Genomic DNA, 23207 nt, shown 5'->3' with positions numbered 1-23207 from the left:
CACGCTTAGCTGAGTACAGCCAATTACCTTCAGATACAGTGGAGGCTCCTGGCATCAAAAGGGAGACAGGTGCCCAACTGTACCTAGGATGTTTGCCCCACACATGGCCTCTGTCTCTCTACCAGTGAGTCTATTCCATCTAGGATGAGGGCCAGAGGCTATCTGAATAAGACATGAAGCAAATCACACCACTGTCTTTTTAACCATTGATAAACCAGAACACGCCCCCTACATGTGCACTTTCTGTGTGGAGAGACCAAGCTACTGCATTTGGGACAATGTTCAAGCATGTAGTGTGCAGGAGCAGAAGGTAGCCCTATGCTTTTGACAATGTAATGCTAACTATATAAAATACTAAATTTCATTTGAGCACCATTCTGTCCATCTCTAATCTTCTTTCCTCAATGACTAACAACCCTGGCCTGCTTAGAATTTTCCCTCCAGAGGACAAAAAAAATGAATGTGAACAGCCACAGTCATGCTAAGATGAACGTACCCACGGCACTCAAGGACTTACCCAAAGTACCAATTTTTTTTGTAGATAGTGTTTTGATGAGAATCTAATGAACACTATGGATCCTCTTCCCAGAGATGCACATATTAGCACACCAACTTATTGTTATATGGAATTTCAATGCTTTTTTGTTGTTGTTGTTGTTGTTGTTTTTAAACCCTTCACTGGATTCCACAGTAGAAGTCCCTGGAGTTTCTGTCACTTGCTTGACTAGTGAAGGTGTCAGTTCTGTCACATAAAAAGAAGATGGGTATCAAGGTCAGAGTCCTAGGTTTACTGCTGGCTGAGTCTGTGCACTTAATCTGCTAGGCTTCTCTGAGCCATCCATGTCTTCATTCTATAAAGGAAGATACTGATACCCACAAGATGTAGCAGATGATTAGAGGACATGTCTGTTTTACCACTTCATCCAACTAGCTCCTAAACTCTCTGCAACGCATGGTGAAATATCTGTATATCTGTATATTTCCTTCTGTAGCCTCGGATACCAAATGAACACTTAATGCTGTCTTTGACATTCTTATTTCTTATCGCAATAGTACGAAATGAATCCTGACTCTCCCATGTTTCATAATTATAAAACTCAAACCTTTCCTTGGCAGTTGCTCTAGGCTACATTTCTTACCTCAGTGAGTAGAAATAAGACCTCTGAAGGACTTTTTTCTACTTTATTATATACACGCTATATTATACACATGTTACAGTCTGGAAGTTAAGTGTCCCATGGGCTCAGGTGTTTGAATGGTTGACTACTTCAGCTAGTCACACTGATAGGGAAGTTTGTGGAACATTTAGGAAGTGGTGGTTTGCTGGGGGAAGTGGGTCAGTTGGGACAGACCTTAAGGTTTTATAGCCTGGCCCCATTTACTGCCCTGTCCCCCACTGCTGCCTTGATTTCTAGATGCAGATGCAATGCAGCCAGCAATACCTGCCCCTTCCAGCGTGCTTTCCCGAGCTGTTGCCATGTCTTCCTTGCCTTGATGGACCACATTCCTGGTAATATTAACCAAAGTCAGTCCTTCTCCCCTTAAGTTGCTTTGGTCAAGGTATTTTATTACAGCTAAGAGAAAGTCATCAGTACACCAGGATTACATAAGGCCTTTTTCATACAAGTATATAATGTGCTTTGAGCACATTCCTTCCAAGGCACCAACTCTACTCCCCTAGACGGGCTCACTTTCACTTGCATACTGTCAATATATAAAATGGCACCATACTGTTGGTATTATAGGAATAGCTCTAACAATACTTAAAAAAGAGGAATCTGAAAGACCATGAGTCCAAAACATAAGGGAAAGGGATGCAAAATACCATGTCTTTAGCATGGCACACCCAGGAGCAATCATAGCCTCACAATCAGAGGCTAAGCCCCTGGGAACATTAGATCTACACAAGTCAGGTCTACCCAATAGTCACCTAGAGATAGATGCTCAAGGAACCCACGGGGCCTTACCACTTACGACTGCACTGTTGGTGACTAACAGACTGTAGGAGTGCGAGAGGAATAGCATTTAGTGCTAAGTGCCATAGAACACCAGGATGTTCACTGGCGAGTCCTCCTGGATCTGATTGTTAGTTCCAGGCCTGTGTTCATAGAGGAAGCACTAGGTTAAAATCTGTGGGAAACAAAACAAAACACAAAGTCATGACTGTGAGAGAAAAGTTACCATGAATAAGGGAGTGATGGGGATTAGAGGGACAAAACATGTTCTGTACTTGTATGAAATCGTCAGAGAACCAAGTTTATTAATAATACATGCTTAAGTAAAGTATGTCCAGTTGTCTCATAAATTCCCCTCACTGAGTCAAAGCTACTTATCCACTTGAAGATCATCATTCTGCATCGTTTCAAAGCTGAGTCCTGTTTTGAGTTGACAGGCTGGAAATAGACTGGAGAATCAAATTTCTGTGGGTAGATAAAAGAATTATAATGTTATTAAGTTTCCATTAACAAACAAACAGTCTCAGACATGAGGCGCTAGATAACAGTTTTAAGGGGGTGGGGGTGCTTTCCAGAAAGATAGAAGAAGGAAGCTTGTCCCATCTGGTTACTGTAGAAGAAAAAGATTAGGAGACAGTATGAAAAGTGGTCATGGGGAAAATGTGACCGCAGGCTCCCATCTGGAAGGGGGTGACAGGGTAACAGAAGAATGCAAGGCTGAAGATTCCTAGAAATGGAGCTTTGCCCCTCCTCAAGGGCTGTCACAGCCAACCATCTGGACAACTGGGGCACAGATGAGCCAAGGGAGACCAGCATTATGTTAAGTAGCTCCGCAGAGGTCACTCAGCTGGTAGATGGAATGGTTGGTTTATCACAGCTGCACAACTGACTCCAAGTCTGTGCAGTTCAGCATCTTCTTCCTAGAGTGAAATTCTGAGAGGTCCACAAGGGCTCTGTCCCCAAAGGCTACAGCCTAGACCTCCAAAGCAGAGCCCCTGGACATCAGAGCCGGTCCTTGGAGGATCTACAAGGCCCAGATGGTAAGTGTGAGCCCATGACCACAAAGGATATAGCTGAGTTCTCCAATGTTCTTAGTCATACTAGAGAACAGAGCTGACTTACTTGTACCAAAACCTTCAGCCTGGACAGTAGCAGAGGGTGGGACCAGAGTTGTTCCAACCAACGACTAAAATGCAATAAAGATGTCCAAATTTTAGCCTAAGATTAGCAGCTTCTACCCCCAAGTTTCTAACCTAACTCTGTCAAGCGATAAAAGCTTTTGAAAATACGAAATATTGGAAAGTTTAAAATGAAGTTATTTGGGGGCAAGGCAAGGTAGTCCAGTCAGTAAATGGCTTGCTGTGCAAACATAGGGACCTAAGATTGATTCCCCACACAGCCCACATAAAAAGCCAGGCGTGTTGGTGTGTGTTCCAATACTGCTAAGTTAGAGAGATGGATTTCTGAGGCTCGCTGTAGTATTAGGGAGCACCAGGCTGGTGAGAGACTCTATCTCAAAAAAGAGGCATGGGTCCAAGGAAAGAAATCTAACATTTCCCTCTGGTGCCACATGCCTCACAGATACATATGAACACGTAAAATAAAGTTATTTTTACCTGCAACACATTAGGGTGGGCACCTCACGAGGAAGATTAGATCTCTTCTTGCAAATGAAATAAAAGGCAAAAAAAAAAAAAACCAAAAACAAAACAAAAAACAAAAAACCCTACATATTCTTTGAACATTTGAGTGTTGTGGTATATATATATATATATGCTTAAACTCCAAAGGACTCTGAAAGCTTGTCTAATGAAACACCTGCAATATATTTATTAGCAATTAAGACGAGGAAATGGACAACATACTGATCAAATTTGAGGTTGAAGCAAAGCTGGGTGTTATAGTAAACACATTAGGTGATGGAATTAGGTTCTGCAGAGGCAGCCACGGGTTGGCCTGGGGAATCACATCCAGCCAGAGAAAATGCAATACACAAAGAACCAACCGCACAGTGGCTGAATAAGGTTATATAAATATTCGCAAGTTTGCTCCATAGAAGGTGGGTTAGATTATGGAACTCAGGGGTTGGAGAGTAATGAACATTATTTGACCCTTAACTATGTGCCAGGCATAGATAGAATCTCATTTAACCCTAAGAAATGAGCAGGACTGTTTGTGTTCAATCAGATAAGTTAATGGAGGTAGAAGACCCAAGGTCACACAATCAGTAAGTGGCAGGGCCAGGTTTCAAACTCATGTCTTCCAGACTTCAAAGCTCAACTTCTTTATATTATGCTAAATTGCCTTTCTGACATAAGACAGTCAGCTTAGTCAGGACCTTCCTCGAAACCTTTAATCTATTCCCAGTATTTGTGACACACATGTGGCCCATTCCAAGAGAGCAAAAACCCATAAAATCTCATACCAACCTCCAGACAATCCACTAACTTGGGGCTTTTATGATAACTACTTCTGGATGTTTGCAGAAGCCATGGCCCTTGCAGGAGAAAACAATCCAAATTGCAAGACCCTATAATCATCCTCTACTCTTCCCTCCAGTTCAGAGGGTTGACGGATGCCTAGCTACAACCAGTTCCAGCTTGATCTCCTCTTGGCCAGACTTCTCATTCTGGTCCATGAGTTCATGAAGCAACTGTCACCTGGACACCTCATTCTCACAGGACAGCAAGGAATCTAGAAACACACCCCCAGTCTTCGTTCAGAACCCTGCAGCCCTGAACTGCCCACCTCTCCCCTCTCTGGTCTGCACTCAGGCAGTAGGCTGCATATCATTGCAGCAGTGCCAGCCCTTCTCCTACAGAAGGACAATTTGGAAATGTCCCCACAACCCCACAGACGTTCATTCCATTTTCATTTTCCTTCCATTGGATTATTTTATTTTATTTTGGCTTGGTTTGGCTTTGCATGGTTGATCTTAAAGAAAGGCTAAAAGCAACGGTCTTCCAAAGCAACAAGCAGAGACAGGAGAAGCCACCCACCATGCTGAAAATAGGAGTGAAAGCCATGAGACCTTGCCAGTCCATTTGTAATACATACCAAGAAGAATTGAGCAAGGGATATAAGCAGTGAGGTGGTTGCATCTTCAGCTGTAGATGCTTATTACGCGTTTCTGTAACTTCGGGAACACCCCTCATTTTCACACTGCAAGGCACACACAGGAGCACTATTGAAATAAACTCAAGATTGAGAAAGCCGTGTTATCTATTTATTCCAGGGGAGACATCCTTTACTTATTTTGTTTGTTTGTTTGTTTGTTTGTTTGTTTGTTTTATGCAGCTGGGCTCAACATTAGCCCCTGGGCATGCTTGCATCAATTAAAATCGCAGATAGAAGCAGAATGCTGAATACAAACAAAATCAACAATTAATGGACTATCCCCAACTGTAAAGCACTTCTGCAGAACCTTCAAATCATCCCTCCCTACTACCTCCCCTGGGCAGAAGACTGGGTTAACAGATGGTTAAGCAATGTTCAGAGAGGAGAGCACAGCATGAATACTGTGGATGGAGACAGGAAGAACGTGTGCAGAGCCCATTGAATAATTTACCAGTAAAGCCATAGGTTGAACATGTGAACCCAGGCCTCTGGTTGGATAAAGCAGTGATTGGAGTGAGGGCAGAGAAACACACAATTCTAATGACAGAGCAAGACAAGGCCAAAGGTATTTAAAGACAGGTAGGACATTATATAAAATTATGTATGGTGTAACACTCCATCCTGTGGACGTGCTGGGAGTCCTGCCAGAGTGAGTGATCTGGTATACATTATTTTTTCATTACAGGCACAGTAAAGTTCTTGGCCCAGCCACAGACTGGCTGGCTTTGAATTGCATGCCACATTTTGGAACTCTCAGGAAGCTGCCATAGACTGGAATGGGGGTATCTACACGAGAGTTAGAATACAAAAGCTAGAGTTGGTCTGGAATTTGTATATTAGTGAGAATTTGTAATTTGTAATATGTGATTTAATTCCAGATACCTTTGCTTGCTATTTAGATAATATGTGTGTATGTGTGTATAATATATGTAATACAGGAGTATATTATATATAATATACACACAATATATGCAGATATCTTAGCAACAGGTCAGTAGATGCTTATGTATATACCATGTGAACACTATCAAGATCAAGATGTAGAACAAAACCTCCCGAATGCCCTTTCAGATTCAATATTCTCCTGCAGAGATGATGGGTGTTTTTATTTCTGTCCCCATAAGTTAGTTTGCCCTCTCCCTGAACTGCATTTAATGCCATCAGTAACTGCTCTCTCACATCTGGATTGCTTTCAGCCTGCCTTTCATCTGGGCCGCTCACTCACGGTTTCACAGATAGCAACAGTTCCTATTTTCATTTCTGCATTGTGGTAAACAAATGTGTGAGCTGTAGTTTGTCCACACAATTGTTAAAGAACTTGAGTGGTGTTTTGTTTTGCAGTTACATTGTTATTAGCATATATTAATTACAATGCAATAGAAATTGTTATGAGATTGTCATATGTACATAATAAACTTTTAACACATTAATTAGCCAACATTACACTCTCTCTTATCCCTTCAGTATTTTCCAAAAATCCCTTTCATATGTTCTTATGTCACACACAACACACACACAAACACATGCACATACACTTTAAATATACACTGTGAAAGCTAGAGAAAACAGGATATTTTTCTAAGTCTGGCTTATTTCACTTAACACAACAATCCAGTCTCATCCATTTTTCTAAAAGGACATAATTTCACTCTTTTTGACTAAATAAAACTCAAATTGTGTGTGTGTATATTTGGACATGTGTACTATGTGAAATAAACACAATTGATTTATATTATATAATATATATTGTCCTTATGTGTGTGTATATGTATATAACATACTTTCCTTTTGTGTATGTTGTATGTACTACTTTCTTTATCCTTTCAACTGCTAATGGCTATGTAGGCTGATTCTATAACTTGGCTTTAAGGAATAGTATCACAGGACAACGATGTGCAGATTTCTACTGCAGACCAACTTAGACTTCAGATATAGGCCCAGGAGTGGTGCAGTTAATACATAGCTCCATTTTAACCTTTTGAGGGTCTCCATATTGATTTTTACTTCAGTTCCTATCAATAGTATGTGAAAGCTTCCTTTTCTATATCTTTTCTAAGATTTGTTTTCTCCCTCTCTCTTTCTCTCTCTCTCATGTTTGTGTGTGTGTGTGTGTGTGTGTGCATTTATGTGTGTATATGAATGAATATAAATAGTAACTGATTTTTAATATTTAACTTGCAACACAATTGTTGAATAATAATATAGTAGTCAAATTTTAAAGATTTATTTCTTTTTATTTGATGTATATGGGTGCTTTGCCTGTGTGTGTGAGTGTGTGGGTATGTGTGAGTGTGTGTGTGTGAGTATGAGTGTGTGAGTGTGTGAGTGTGTGTGTGAGTGTGTGTGTGTGAGTATGAGTGTGTGAGTGTGTGAGTGTGTGTGAGGGTGTGTGTGAATGAGTGTGAGTGTGTGAGTGTGTGTGTGTGTGAGTGTGTGTGTGAGTGTGTGTGTGAGTGTGTGTGAGAGTGTGTGTGTGTGAGAGTGTGAGTGTGTGTGTGTGTGTGAGTGTGTGTGAGAGTGTGTGTGAGTGTGTGAGTGTGTGAGTGTGTGTGTGAGTGTGTGTGTATGAGTGTGTGAGTGTGTGAGTGTGTGTGAGGGTGTGTGTGAGTGAGTGTGAGTGTGTGAGTGTGTGTGTGAGTGTGTGTGTGTGAGTGTGTGTGTGAGTGTGTGTGTGAGTGTGTGTGAGAGAGTGTGTGTGTGTGTGTGTGTGTGTGTGTGTGTGTGTGTGTGTATCATGTGAATGCCAGTAGAGGACATCAGATTCCCTAGAACTGGAGTTACACATGGTTGTCAGTCACCCTGAGGGTGGTGGGAACTGAACCTGGTCCTGTGTAAGAGTGGCAAGATGCCACTGAGCCATCTTTCCAGCCTCCAGAAGATAGCAAATTTAACTTCACTATTTATTGCCACTTTTTCTAAGTAATTGTGCCAACTACTGTTCCCATGAGAAACACACTTCTTCTAGTCCCACTGTATCCTTGTCAATGCTTGGTTTGTTTAGTGTAGCAATTGTAGCTTGTATGTGGGTGTAGTCAGTGTGGTTGCGATTTCCACTTTGCAGACGATTTTGCCACACATCACCTTGTTGGTCTTCCTGCTCTTCTCTTCCCGGGTGTGCATATTCAAGTTTTTTTGTGGTTGTTGTTGTTTGCTTTTGCTAATTACCTTTTTGGCTTATATACCCGTTTGTAACCATTTTTTGAGTTTATAGTATATTATAGTCATACACTGCATATGCATTGTCAGCTTATTCTTGTGGCTATTTGTTTTATTATCTTAATGTTTTGGTTTGTAAATTTTCACTGAAGTACTACATAATTTGTCCATCTTCATGTTTCTCATTAGTTTGTTTTGTTTCCTTTTTAAAGAAATCATCAACTTCCCCAAGTTGGAAAGTACACTTGTGTTCTCTTATAGACATAGTTTATATGTAGGTCTACCTATCTCAAAAGATTTTTTTCATATTTATATCATATTATGCCCATTACTGAAAAAGCTATCCCAAGCACACATTTATCTGAAGTGGCCTCTTATTATCGATTAGGTGGCCATTTATATGGTAAACATGATAAATTATATGAATATATAATATATGAATATTTTTCTAGATTTTTTCTTTTTTTAATATATTTTATTAGGTATTTTCCTCAATTACATTTCCAATGCTATCCCAAAAGTTCCCCATACCCTTCCCCCCAGTCCCCTACCCACCCACTCCCACTTTTTGGCCCTGGCGTTCCCCTGTACTGGGGCATATAAAGGTTGCATGTCCAATGGGCCTCTCTTTCCAGTGATGGCCGATTAGGCCATCTTTTGATACATATGCAGCTAGAGTCAAGAGCTCCGGGGTACTGGTTAGTGCATAATGTTGTTCCACCTATAGGGTTGCAGATCCCTTTAGCTCCTTGGGTACTTTCTCTAGCTCCTCCATTGGGGGCCCTGTGATCCATCCAATAGCTGACTGTGAACATCCACTTCTGTGTTTGCTAGGCCCCGGCATAGTCTCACAAGAGACAGCTATATCAGGGTCCTTTCAGCAAAATCTTGCTAGTGTATGCAATGGTGTCAGCGTTTGGAGGCTGATTATGGGATGGATCCCTGGATATGGCAGTCTCTAGATGGTCCATCCTTTTGTCTCAGCTCCAAACTTTGTCTCTGTAACTCCTTCCATGGGTGTTTTGTTCCCAATTCTAAGAAGGGGCAAAGTGTCCACACTTTGGTCTTCATTCTTCTTGAGTTTCATGTGTTTTGCAAATTGTAACTTATATCTTGGGTATTCTATGTTTCTGAGCTAAGGAAGGAATAAACAAGGAATGTGCCTTCTAATCTTCTTGAACTTCGGGTCAATGAACTTCTTGGTCATTTTGTGGCAGAAAATCCCATGCTGTAGTAGGTACCTACAGATACTATGCTAGTGAAAGAAGAAAAATCTGAGAACTTGATATAGATGGAGGCCCCGGCATAGTCTCACAAGAGACAGCTATATCAGGGTCCTTTCAGCAAAATCTTGCTAGTGTATGCAATGGTGTCAGCGTTTGGAGGCTGATTATGGGATGGATACCTGGATATGGCAGTCTCTAGATGGTCCATCCTTTTGTCTCAGCTCCTAACTTTGTCTCTGTAACTCCTTCCATAGGTGTTTTGTTCCCAATTCTAAGAAGGGGCAAAGTGTCCACACTTTGGTCTTCGTTCTTCTTCAGTTTCATGTGTTTTGCAAATTGTAACTTATATCTTGGGTATTCTAAGTTTCTGGGCTAATATCCACTTATCAGTGAGTACATATCATTTGAGTTCTTTTGTGATTGGGTTACCTCACTCAGGATGGTGCCCTCCAGGTCCAACCATTTGCCTAGGAATTTCATAAGTTCATTCTTTTTAATAGCTGAGTAGTACTCCATTGTATAAATGGACCACATTTTTTGTATCCATTCCTCTGTTGAGGGGCATCTGGGTTGTTTCCAGCTTCTGGCTATTATAAATAAGGCTGCTATGAACATAGTGGAGCATGTGTCTTTCTTACTAGTTGGAACATCTTCTGGATATATGCCCAGGAGAGGTATTGCGAGATCCTCCAGTAGTACTATGTCCAATTTTCTGAGGAACCGCCAGACTGATTTCCAGAGTGGTTGTACAAGCCTGCAATCCCACCAACAATGGAGGAGTGTTCCTCTTTCTCCACATCCTGGCCAGCATCTGCTGTCACCTGAATTTTTGTTCTTAGCCATTCTGACTGGTGTGAGATGGAATCTCAGGGTTGTTTTGATTTGCATTTCCCTGATGATTAAGGATGCTGAACATTTTTTCAGGTGTTTCTCAGCCATTCGGTATTCCTCAGGTGAGAATTCTTTGTTTAGCTCTGAGCCCCATTTTTTAATGGGGTTATTTGATTTTCTGGAGTCCACCTTCTTGAGTTCTTTATATATTTGGATATTAGTCCCTTATCTGATTTAGGATAGGTAAAGATCCTTTCCCAATCTGTTGGTGGCCTTTTTGTCTTATTGACTGATGGTGTCTTTTGCCTTACAGAAGTTTTGCAATTTCATGAGGTCCCATTTGTCAATTCTCGATCTTACAGCACAAGCCATTGCTGTTCTATTCAGGAAAATTTCCCCTGTACCCATATCTTCGAGGCTTTTCCCTACTTTCTCCTCTATAAGTTTCAGTGTCTCTGGTTTTATGTGGCGTTCCTTGATCCACTTAGATTTGACCTTAGTATAAGGAGATAGGACTGGATCAATTCGCATTTTTCTACATGATAACCACCAGTTGTGCCAGCACCATTTGTTGAAAATGCTGTCTTTTTTCCATTGGATGGTTTTAGCTCCCTTGTCAAAGATCAAGTGACCATAGGTGTGTGGGTTCATCTCTGGGTCTTCAATTCTATTCCATTGGTCTACTTGTCTGTCACTATACCAGTACCATGCAGTTTTTATCACAATTGCTCTGTAGTAAAGCTTTAGCAAACAACGAGTGGGGGCTGGGATACCTAGTATTCAGAACGTCCAGAGTTTAGTTCCCAGACCCCTCAAAACTACCACTGACATTCATGGGATACTCACGGTGCTAACACAAAACCTGCTGCAGTGATGAAATGTCAACAGAGCATATTGATGTCCTCTTAAACTCGCCTTTGATACAATATTTGTGTATAATAAATTTTATGGAAAGAAGTGTCTCTTCCTAGCTTTGCTTTCTTCATATTTCTGCATATGTATAAATTAGCAAATGCACAAAGCAAGAGTTATCCAGTCTGATCAACATGTATGTGTGTGTCAGTTTTCCCCTGAAACAGTTTCCATGGACATGTCTGCACAGTCCAGCACAGAGCAGATATCAAAGGAATTCTTCCTGAAACCTTAGACAGGGGCACTAAAAATTCTCTCTGTTTTTCTCCTTTTTATTCCTAAGAGGACCACTGGTAATTCTACCAAGCCTTTCTAATATATCTACAACAAGGCAAATGGAGAATGCACATCAGCTACCCCACAGAGACAGACTCCCAGACCAGAGCTCCTTCAAGCAAAGGCACAGTTTTGTGCTACACTGTGGCTGGAGAGATAGAGGCTGCTGTTTGCAATTGGAACTCGTCAGTGAAGCTCTGTCTCTCTGTCTCTCTCTCTCTGTCTCTCTCTGTCTCTCTGTGTGTGTGTGTTTGTGTGTGTGTTTGTGTGTGTGTGTGTGTGTGTTTGTGTGTGTTTGTGTGTGTGTGTTTGTGTGTGTATGTGTGTGTGTGTTTGTGTGTGTGTGTTTGTGTGTGTGTGTTTGTGTGTGTATGTGTGTGTTTGTGTTTGTGTGTGTGTGTATGTGTGTGTTTGTGTGTATGTGTGTGTGTGTGTTTGTGTGTGTGTGTATGTGTGTGTGTGTTTGTGTGTGTGTGTTTGTGTGTGTATGTGTGTGTTTGTGTTTGTGTGTGTGTGTATGTGTGTGTTTGTGTGTGTGTGTGTTTGTGTTTGTGTGTGTGTGTTTGTGTGTGTGTGTGTGTGTATGTGTGTGTGTGTTTGTGTGTGTGTGTTTGTGTGTGTGTGTGTGTGTGTGTGTGTGTGTGTGTGTGTGTGTGTGTGTAAGAAGCCATCTTGAATCCCCTGCCTCCACCTCTGTCTGAATCTTACTCTCACCCTGACATTCTCTCATGGAGTCTAGGAACTGAACACGTCTTGTCGCCTATCCCTTGGCTGTGACGCATTCTGGCAAGTGGCCTGGTGACTGCAGGAGATTAAAAGATCTCCAACTCGACCAAACTCCAGGATCCAGACTGAATGGGGAGGGAGCATCTTAGCCTTTTAAAGCAATCCACTCTGGCAGGAGTTAATGGGGGTCTCTCAAGAGTGAAGCAACCCTCCAATGGAAACACAGCCAATGACCTCCTGTTATGCTCCACCTAGTTTTTAGAACTTTGATTTTTATTTTTAATTATCTGCATGTCTGTGCATGTAGGGGAGGAGCATGTGCACGCATGTGCATATGCATGGGGTGTGTGCACATGATTACAGGTACCCACAGTGGCTGGAAGGAGACATGGAATAATGGTTTGTATAAGCTCAGCCCAGGGAATGACGCTATTGGAGTAGGTGTGGCCTTGTTAGAATAGGTGTCTGTCTCACTGTGGTTGTGGGCTATAAAACCTTCATCCTAGCTGCCTGGAAGCCAGTATTCTGTTAGCAGCCTTCAGATGAAGATGCAGAACTTGCAGCTCTGCCTACACTCTGCCTGCCTGGATGCTGCCACACTCCTGCCTTGATGATAATGGACTGGACCTCTGAAATTGTAAGTCAACACCAATTGAAATTTGTCCTTATAAGAGTTTCCTTGGTCATGATGTCTGTTCACAGCTGTAAAACTCTAAGTAAGACTCATGGGATGCACTGGATCTAGAATCACTGGAGGTTGTGAGCTTCCCTACATGAGTGCTGGGAAATGTACTAAGGTCCTCTGCAAGAGAGCTCCATTTCTAAATAGTGTGTCATTCCTTAACTTCACACTGGAACCAGGCTTCCATTACAGAAACGGCTGGGAGACAGACGCATGAATCAAATCCTAGTGTTCAAATCCCTTTTTCTTATTTTAAGATATGCTGAGAACTCATACAGGAAGAGATGCTAGTCATTGAACTTCCTAAGACCCTCCTTCAAGTTAGATTCTTTGTAAAGCCAACTCTTTAAAAGGTTGTAAGATGCTAGAAGCTTATGAGAGAATTCTGTTGGAGATCCACCATGGTAGAAGAGAAGGGAGAGTCAGACAGAATGATTGCCTAAAACATTGCAATAAAGGCCTTAACCCATTTCAGAGTTAGCTCTGCCCTTAAAAGGGCTCTCCAGATTCATTCTGTGCTGAAGAAAGGAGTTGAGTCCTCCTCCTCCCTCCTCCCTCCTCCTCCCCCATACCACATTACTGGATGCTCAGAACTTTTTGAAATGGGAACCCAGAGTTAAACAGTTCTCTAAAAAATACTTCACAGAGAGCCTGACACCAGGGGACTTTGATCATCAACAACGAAGAAGTACACTGTGAGCTCCAAAGGAATTTCATGGCCCGAGGTTCTTTCAACTCACCTAGAACCCTGCAAATTCCTTTAGTTGGCAGGTTGGGAGTATACTTAAAAAGATTTTCAAGATCATGTGTTATGTGTGCACTCATTATATTTTAATTCCAATATTATAAAACCCTAAAGCTGTTGTGATGAGTTCTCAAAAATTATTCTAATATGGTTCTCAAATTAGCTTTGGCAGACACTAGCTCACTCAGTCAGCCATTTATCCTATGAGCTTTAGTTGTGTGACTACTTTGCTTTGTGTGTTGGGATATACAAGTACATATACTGTTACTGGTTCCATGAACCTTTGAGGCTCTTAGCTCAACTATTTGCCCTCAATGAAGCCTTCTCAATCCCAAATCCCACTCTTGGCTACTATGTTCCCATGTATGGTATTCCTTGTCTTAACATAATGTTCTATTTAAAAATCTCTAGTGTTTTTAGTCATTGCTCCTACAAACCACATCTCTTTTCCTTGCCCCTGTACTCCCAGGGCCTACAGGTTAAAGAATTAAACAATGGGCAAGACATACCATCTACCTTCTATAGTAGTTGATTAACAAAACATGTTGTAGCAGTGACTGTGTGAGCAAACTAAAGAAAGTATCTGGCATTATACTGAGTCAAAGCCTTAGAGACTCAGGAAGTCTTCATGACAGGGAGACATGAACTAATGTCTGGTAACAGCATAAACATCTGCTTGACACAGAATATCATTAAGGGCTGGAGGCAATCACTCAGAAGGATACAGTTATGCCAAGGTCCAGTATGCTTAGCAATCAGATTAATTCAGGGTTTTTTAGAACATAGTAGGATGGAGCTACAGATACAGGTTGTGATCATGAGCTACATTAAGCAAGCATGTCATGGGGAAAAAAAATTAAGCCTCAGAATGAAGTTAATCCATGTTCTTCTAGTTCTAGAGCAACTACAAGGATGACAAGCTTAGCTGTGAAATACTTCTTCAAGTTAATTCTGGAGTTGAGCTAGAGAGATGGCCTGCAGTGGTACAAGCCCACAAGCGTTTCAGTAGAATGTATTTAAAGTTCCAACAGCCACCGAAAGGAAAGCCTCAACACCCATGTCTCATGTCTCCAATGCCTTGCAGAAGCAAGACCACAGCCTAAGAGGACATGCCACCCATCATCCACATAGCAGCCCTCTTTTTGTGCACACATTCACAGCACACATTCTTTCTATGGTGGTTCCCTACATCATTTTCCAAATAAAAATTATCAAATCCAAGAGGCGCTGAGCCAGAAGACTCAGCCACCTGACAGGGGGGGACTTTCATTAGGCAGCCTCTGCAGAGGCAAATTTCACAGGAAGCAGAGGAACAGGTCACTTGGCATCCTGGGGAGTCCTCTGCAGAGAGACCAGTAAAAAATCAAAGGGCCAGTGGTTCACTGCAACCTAGGCCCCCTGCTAACAGAATCAGCTGCGTGCTAAGGACATCTCCAGGAGTGTGAAGAAGTGTAGGGGAGAAGCAAATGCTAGACAAACTGGTGAAGACTTTATCAGTTTCTAGGCCAGGGTTGACCACAGCTACTAGGAGTTGTATCTTATTTTCCAAAAGTTTTTAGCTAAGTGAATGCCAGATTGCAATTCATCTGGCTACTTAAACATTATAATTAGAAAACTGTGCATGGAAGATCCTGTCTAATCCTAGCACTGAAGCAGGAGGATCACTGTGAGTTGCTGATGAGCCAAGGCTAATGTGTAAGACCCTGTCTCAAAAAAAGAAACAATTTTTAAAGACTATAATATTTTAAAGGATTATAATTATTATAATTATACACTTGGTTGTATGATAAAAATATCCGAAAATAATTAACTTCAGTGATTAAAATTTAGGAGAAGAGAGTGGTTAAAATTTAGCAGAAGAAGTGGAGGAGAGGAAGAGGAAGAAGAAGAAGAAGAAGAAGAAGAAGAAGAAGAAGAAGAAGAAGAAGAAGAAGAAGAAGGAGGAGGAGGAGGAGGAGGAGGAGGAGGAGGAGGAGGAGGAGGAGGAGGAGGAGGAGGAGGAGGAAGGAAGGGAGGGAGAGAACATGTTATCAAGTTATCAAAGTGAAATCCTGGACTATGACAAATAATTTTTAAAATACGTTTTTCTGAGGTTTTTCCAAAACTTCAATCAATTCTAGGATCTCAGAAGTTAGGGCTCTCTGGGTCCTTCTTGTTTGTACACCCTAACTTTTCTGTAATTCTGCTTTCAAGTAAAAGTGTTTTGAAGTGTGAAAGCCCTGCCCCCAAAACATTTCCACATAACCAGTACACACTGTGGCTTGATGTTCCTAAGGTTTGTTTCAGTTGCACTCCAAAGGATTATGTGGGGTACTTCTGGTGGTCAAACATCTTAGTAGAATTACCTTTAGAAGTTAAAAGACACATGGTCCTCATGTTTATAAACCATGGAGAGTTCTTCTTGGCTGAAAGTAGGGGAGAGTTGGGATGTAAGAAGGGCCTGCCCATAACATCAATCAATGCTTACCAGACACCAATTATATAAAACCAGCAAGTGGCCAAAATTTGAAGGTGGTGGTGTGGGAGTGTGTCACTACGACATTTAACCTTCTGCTTAGCACTCTGAATCTCAAGCTTCATTCTGTAAAATAACCAATGTAGAATAAACAATGCAGGGGGCTCTGACTAAACAAATGTTACCATCCTGGAGGAAACATTTACTTGGATAGATTAGGCTTCTTTTATTGAAAGGTTGTAAGCGCTCTTTTTAAAAATCGGAGGTTGTCTGAAGTTCCTGTTCTCTGAATTACCCTTGATACCATGTAATCATTTTGTTACTCTCTCAGATCATTTAAAGCCACGTAGTGAAACCCAAACCATTGCTAGGTTTCATTGTATTCCAGTTTTCCTAAACCTTTCCCCTTGAGAATCTTGCTGTAGGAGTATGTCAGTCTGGTCTCCACCCCTTTTAAACCCCAGTCCTCCTGAAGCTCAGAGGACATCACTGCCACTGGGCTGTCTTGTCATTTGTGCTTGATGCTGGAAGATGACATGGCAAAGACACTTTCCCCAGGGATTCAATCACTCCACATCATCAACCAATTTCCCCTTGTGTTTCAGAATTAGGGCCAGACTAACTGCTTCCCAGTTCCTTCTCTCTACCCCTGAGGGGAGAGATGATCAGAAATTGTGGCCTCGTTGAGTCATGTGGCCAGCGAAGCCCAAACCTGTAATCATCTGGGGCATATTGTGTCTCACTGACCGCCCCTTATCAGTTGAGTGGGGATGGAAATGACCAATTTCTCCCTCCTGAATTCTCATCAGGACAAACCCACTAAAAATATTAACATAGTGATTAGGACTGGTTGGAGTCTCGGCTCTCCCTTTCCTTCCACCTCCCAAGGATGTCCTGGAGGGGCAGGGTGATTGTACTGCAGTCCGTAGATTGGCTCTTGCCTGACCTCTCTATTCTTAGTATATTGTTTCCCAAAAATTCAGTTGAGCAGGTATTAGTAAATCTACAACAGTTGTGAAAGATCCACGGACATCCACATGTGTGTACAAACACACACACACACACACGCATACATATATACAGAGAAAAAGAGAGATTGGAAAGTCTGAGGGAAATATATGCATTTTTACTGCTTATTTGTCATGAGCTCAAACATAGTCTGGGGGTTAAAATTTGTAATTACAGAGGCTGCATGGTAAAATAATTTGTCAATTATACATTGTTAGGTATTCATTTATTAATTGCTTTTCTTTCTATGCCAAATACATTAAGAGTTTGTTATATTTAAAATGAAATAGAATGATGTGTAGAGCCAAGAGAGAAGTAGACATTATGGAAGTTTTGACGTCCATTTTATTAGAAACTATTAGTAATCTTATCTCTCCACAAGTATGTACTAATGGCACCCTGTGCAAAGCCACAGAGACAGCGTAGCATCTGGTCTGATTGGGAGCGTATCATGGAGTAGCCCCAGAGCCAGATCCAAGCTCAGTTTCAAAATCTTCAAGTCTGTACGTGAAACCCCTGGCAAATCTTTCTTATAAACTGCTGCATTACTCTACATTCCACACTGTATATCAAATAAGGAAGATAAGACACCAACCCCAACAGCGGGTAAAGGTGGACTGCAGAGGTTGGCACCACAACCATTTCCCTTGCGGTCTGTCATCCCTGGCAAAGCTTCCCTCCCTCAGTACAAAGTCTGTACTGGTTGCAGCTAAGTCTAAATTCAGCTACAGAACACAGGCTTCAAGGAAGGCAGCATGGATTTACTGGAGTAAGCAAAGGGGTCAGGGACGTTAAAATGTGGGTGTCTTTCAGTGAGGTGATAGGGATAGGAACAAGGCGTGTGACGTAACAGAGAGTAGATAGAACACCAAGTGTTGAGATAAAACTCCAGTTGGATCAGCAAGAGGACTTTGGATAATCCAATGGGAGGCTGTCTTTAAGATCTACCAGGCCCATGTGACTAGGTAGATTGTATTTTAAGCTCAGAACTGTGTCTCCACACAAAAGCAGATCTGTATATCCTAGATGAGGTCTTGATATGAGACTTTCCTCTTGATGTGACCCACAGGGGAAATCATTTCGTAATGTTGTAGGTTTCTTTGTGTGTTGGGGGGATTATTTCTGAAGACTTCTGTTTTCCTCAATTACTGTGGCTATTTGGAAGCAGGTTTGGATACTGCAGTATTTACTTCTAAAATCTTACAGGTGCTCTCATATCCAGTGACCTGTGAAACATTTCTCTAACCAGTAACAGCATTCCTCTGAGATAGCAAAGCAGGGTATTAGAAGAAAGGAATCATTTGTTGGTACGTTAAGTCTGCCTTGCTTAGAATAGAGGCCAGCATAGGCACATGTTAGGGAGGGCTTTGTGGAAATAATGTGAGAAAATATATAAGCTAGCAGAAGTCAGATTTTTACTGGAAAAGATCAATTATTAAGATCTGGCTTGTACCATTGCTGTTGCTGCTGTTGCTGTGGACCTTGCTCTTGATGCTCTTATTGTTGTTGTTGTTGTTGCTGCTGCTGCTGGTATTGTTGTTGCTGTTTTCTTGTCTTGCCATAATTTTCATATTCTCTCTAATGCAAGTAAATCATTTTCATGAAAACAGAAACCTAAACTCAGATGACTAACTACTAGTCTGCTGAGACACTGGTTAAAATCTTATGGAAAATTGTTGTAAGATCACCATAAAGGGATAAAAATTCACATGAGAAAATACATAACAATGTCTAAACAAATCTAATGGTGAGATTTAAATTGTCACATCGACCTCAACTGGGTCTTGACAGTCCACTCTTACACACTGAATTTGGAAGATACCATTTAGTTATTTAAGTGATAACACAAGATAGGTTCCATTTTGCTTCTGTTTCTCCTGACTGGGGGAACCATTCCCTGATCCCTTTCCACGTCTATTTTATTGGAACTTGACCGCAGGTCCTCCTCGGATTTGAACTGTCTTGGCCATGGATGTCTGCCTGGAGCTGGGATAGCTTTATAAATAAAGGCAGGATTGAATCAAGAGCAGAGCAGTCAGATGAAGGGAACCTGGAAAGAACTGATGCCAGAAGGCAAGTTCCCCAGAAAGCCCCAAGGGTGCAATGTCCCGGAGATGGAATTGCAGTGAGGGGAGATGGGACAGCATTCACAACAAAGCCATGCCACATGGACTGCACACAATGAGGGAGTCTGTGTACACTGGGTGAAGCCATTTAAACTACCTTCAGTTCAGTGATCTGGAAAATACCATTGTCCATCACACTGAAGACCTTTGTACAGGCCACCCCTCCATCAAGAGCGCAGTCCCCTTCTCAAGACACGGCAGGTTTCATGCCCTTTGCAGATCACCCCTCCAAACACCCCAAAGGTGAGCTTTATACTCCATTCCTGGCACTTCCCCGGCTTATCGGCTCTAGCTGCACAACGTCACTTAGCACCACGCAGTAGGAATCAAATCACCTGTCCTCCATTCCAGCATCTCTTCAGGGTAAGAACTAGGCCTTCTTCACACTAACTTGTGATTTCTCCCACTTCCCCACCACACGCACACACACACACACACACACACACACACATCAGTTTCACATAGTTCAGTGAATCCTGATACTCTGAATAAGTCATTGTAATGTCATACTTTGCTTTCATGGCCTCTTCCTCCACTAAAATCCCCCCCACACCTTCTCTGTCTCTGTGTGTGTGTGTGTGTGTCTAAATTTCTAAACGTGTTTAATCTCTCCTTTTAAAAAGTCTTTCCTTTTATTGAAAATATATTGTTTTCTGACATAAAACATCCTGATTATGCTTTCCCCGCCCTCTTCTCCTCCCAGTTCCTACCCACTTCCCTTCTCATCCAGACCCACCCTTTCTAGCTCTCATTACAAAACAAACATGATTCTAAGGAATACTAATAAAATAAAATATAATAAAATAAAAATAAAACCAACACATCTGAATTGGACAACAACTAACCAGACAGAAGGAAACAAGCCTAGGTGAAGGCATAGGAAAGAGAGAACCCTCTTGTTCACACACTCAGGAATCCCTTAAAAACACAAAATTGGAAGCCACAATATATATACAAAGGACATGTAGGACAAAATAGAGAAAGAAATCAATAAAATAAAAAAAATAAATGATAAAATTTCAAAAGAAAAAGGATAAGAAAGGCCCTGGCACAGCATTATGAGATAAGGAACAACCAAAGATACCATTGAGTCCACTCTCTGTTGGCCATTGACAGCTAGGCACAGAACCTACCCTTTTGGGTTTGGTTTTTTTTTTTTTTAGATATTTTCTTTATTTACATTTCAAATGTTATTCCCTTTCCTGGTTTCCCCTCCTAAAATCTCCTATTTCCCCTACTCCCCCTGCTCACCAACCCAACCACTCCCACTTCCTGGCCCTGGCATTCCCCTACACTGGGGCGTAGAACCTTCACAGGACCGAGGGCCCCTCCTCCCATTGATGAACAACTAGGCCATCCTTTGCTACATATGCAGCTTGAACCATGTGTCCAACCATGTGTTTTCTTTGCTTGATGGTTTAGTCCCTGGGAGCTCTGTAGGTACTGGTTAGTTCATATTTTTGTTCCTCCTATGGGGCTGCAGACCCCTTCAGCTTCTTAGGTACTTTCTCTAGCTCCTTCATTGGGGACCCTGTGCTCAGTCCAATGGATGGCTGAGAGCATCCATTTCTGTATTTGTCAGGCACTGGCAGAGCCTCTCAGGAGACAGCTATTTCAGGCTCCTGTCAGCAAGCACTTGTTGGCATCCACAATAGTGTCTGGGTTTGGTGATTGTATATGGGTTGGATCCCCAGGTGGGGCAGTCTCTGGATGGCCATTCCTTCTGTCTCTGCTCCACACTGTGTCTCTGTAACTACTTCCATGGGTATTTTGTTCCCCCTTCTAAGAAAGATCAAAAAAATAGTTTGTTTCTCCCAGTGAGACTCCCATGGAAGAGAGCAAGTTTAATTTGCCAGTGATTCCTAATTAGAAATTGCTGTTGAGTTCCGGATGGGTCACATGTTTATGTCTCCATTCAGCTCCAAGGTCTCTCAGTCTCTTCACAATGTCTGGCTGGGTGTCTCTGCATTTGTTCCCATTGCTGCGGGAGAAAGCTCCTCTAATGAGAGCTGAGCAAAGCACTGATCTGATTCCCTGGCTGGGGTAGATGGCCTGTGGGCTCCTAGAGAGTGCCAGTTGGATCTGGGGGCTGCTTCGCTGGCTGGAGGGGCCTGACTCGACTAAACTCTTTGAAGTGACATTTAATGGATTGCCTTGCTATAAGAATGAATAGAGTAATATTATTCAAAAAACATTTTATTTGACCTAAAAGTTTGCTTTATTGTTTGGATTTTAAAAATGATGCACTCTGATATGTTCCTTAAAATATTGTGGAGCTTGGCACTGGGACTACAGAGGGGAGCGGACAAGCCAGGTCTTGAAAGCTCAGCTCAAGCATCGAACAATGGAATCTTCTGGTCGATATTTACTCTTAATTCTGCAAGATGAATTAGTTTTCTTTCACTCCTGTTTGAGTAAGAAATAAATCTTTGATTATAGGTTCCTCTGAGTTTATTTTTACCCCATTAGTTATCTTTTAATCCATAAATGATATCACAGGAAATTTAATAGAAATGATCATAAAAACACCATTTGGTCCATTTTGAACAGCAATTTACCGAAGATGGTCAAAATTATCATTGGCAAGGCACCCTACTGTTCTTTGAATAGAATAAGAGAAATACATTAAAAATCAAAAGGAAAAATTAATTTTATATATAGCGTGAGGAATGATGATTTCAAATAGCACTGTATATTATTAGTTCACAACTGCTATCTACAAAATGTCAGGGAAATTAGATTTCAGATAGTAGATGAGCTTTGCTTCGCTGCAAAGGGGATTTTAATAAATAGTAAGCATAAAAGTATTGAGTGATGAGGAAGACTGGGTAATTAGGCATTGAACACGCAGGCAAGGATCCACCTGACAAGAATTAAAGATACAAAAAATGGCCAAGTGCTCCTGAGAAGAGGGCTGAACTCTGCTGTGCTTTAAGGAAGGGAAAACATCTACTGAAGAAATCTCAGCCATATGTTGCTAGAAGGGCTGCATATAAGGATTCATCTGATTCTAGAGACAATGGGGTTTTATATAAGGAAACAAACCAGCTTCTTAGCAACCCACTCCCTTTTATCTTCAAACATAACGCTTTCAACATCCCTGGAAATCACCAAGCAGCAGTGACTGAGATAAGAGAAACTCGGCAACAGAGCAAACAGCCCATTCTATTGACGCTAATCCCAGCTGTTTGACAGCGCCCTCTGTGTCTGGCAGAAAATGGATCATTCTTTCAGTAGAACTTCACTGAGGTGACTATCTTTATGCACAGCCTTTGGAGGAAGAGTGGACAGAACAAGCTTGATTCAGCTTCCAGACAACCCTTAGGCACCGAGGACGTTTTGCTTTTTTTGTTTTCTGTTTTGTTTGTTTGTCTGTCTGTCTGTTTTCCCCTAAACTATTTGTGACAGGCCTCATTCAAGCGGTATAGATACTGGACTAAATGGAGAGGTTTCCATCAGGGAGAGCTAAGTTTGGATCCTGGATCACACATTTCTTGGTGTCTGCGTGAGCTCAGAGAGGAAGCTCAAGCCTTTAAAGTTTCATTTCTCACTTCCAAACCCTTGACCACTGAGAAGATTACATAGTCAGTATAGGCCATCTGTGCTCCCATCTATGTGCTGACAGTGTTCTAACATTTTAATGATTCTGAGAGGATAAGAGTGGATGTTAGTTATTATATAGCACTTTGCAACAGGACACCGTTTATCACTACCCTGAAAGTGTTCAGAAACTGCTTCCTCTCCTTCTGCAGTTACTTTTTAACTGTTACTCCTTCTGTGAGAATAGTGATAGATACTTCACATCACTTCGACCTTTTCTTCATCTTTATTTAGTCTGCTTTGGTTTGGGCCACAAAATAGTTAACAACACATCTAGTTTAAAATAAGTATCTATAGAAGAGTTTGAGATCGTCTTAAGCATGTCCAAGTCAAAGCCTGAGTTATAGCACATGCACTCTTTGGAAGTTATTATGACCAGGGCTACTAAAATA

General features: G+C 41.6%; 1 long non-coding RNA gene across 1 annotated transcript in view; it reads right to left on the bottom strand.

Moving 5' to 3' along the window:
• Positions 1-523: 523 nt before the first annotated feature.
• Gm29771 overlaps positions 524-23207 on the bottom strand; it is a 63286-nt gene continuing 40602 nt past the window's right edge. Inside the window, exons 4-6 of the long non-coding RNA XR_001784028.2 lie at positions 5013-5117; positions 1968-2420; positions 524-742 (exon numbers count right to left, since the gene is read on the bottom strand). This is a non-coding gene — a long non-coding RNA (predicted gene, 29771). The remainder of the gene's footprint in view (positions 743-1967; positions 2421-5012; positions 5118-23207) is intronic.

Source organism: Mus musculus, chromosome 3, assembly GCF_000001635.26.
Source record: "Mus musculus strain C57BL/6J chromosome 3, GRCm38.p6 C57BL/6J".
NCBI classification, from domain to species: domain Eukaryota; kingdom Metazoa; phylum Chordata; class Mammalia; order Rodentia; family Muridae; genus Mus; species Mus musculus.
Note: the sequence above shows the minus strand (reverse complement) of the source record. Positions and strands in the feature narration are given on the sequence as shown.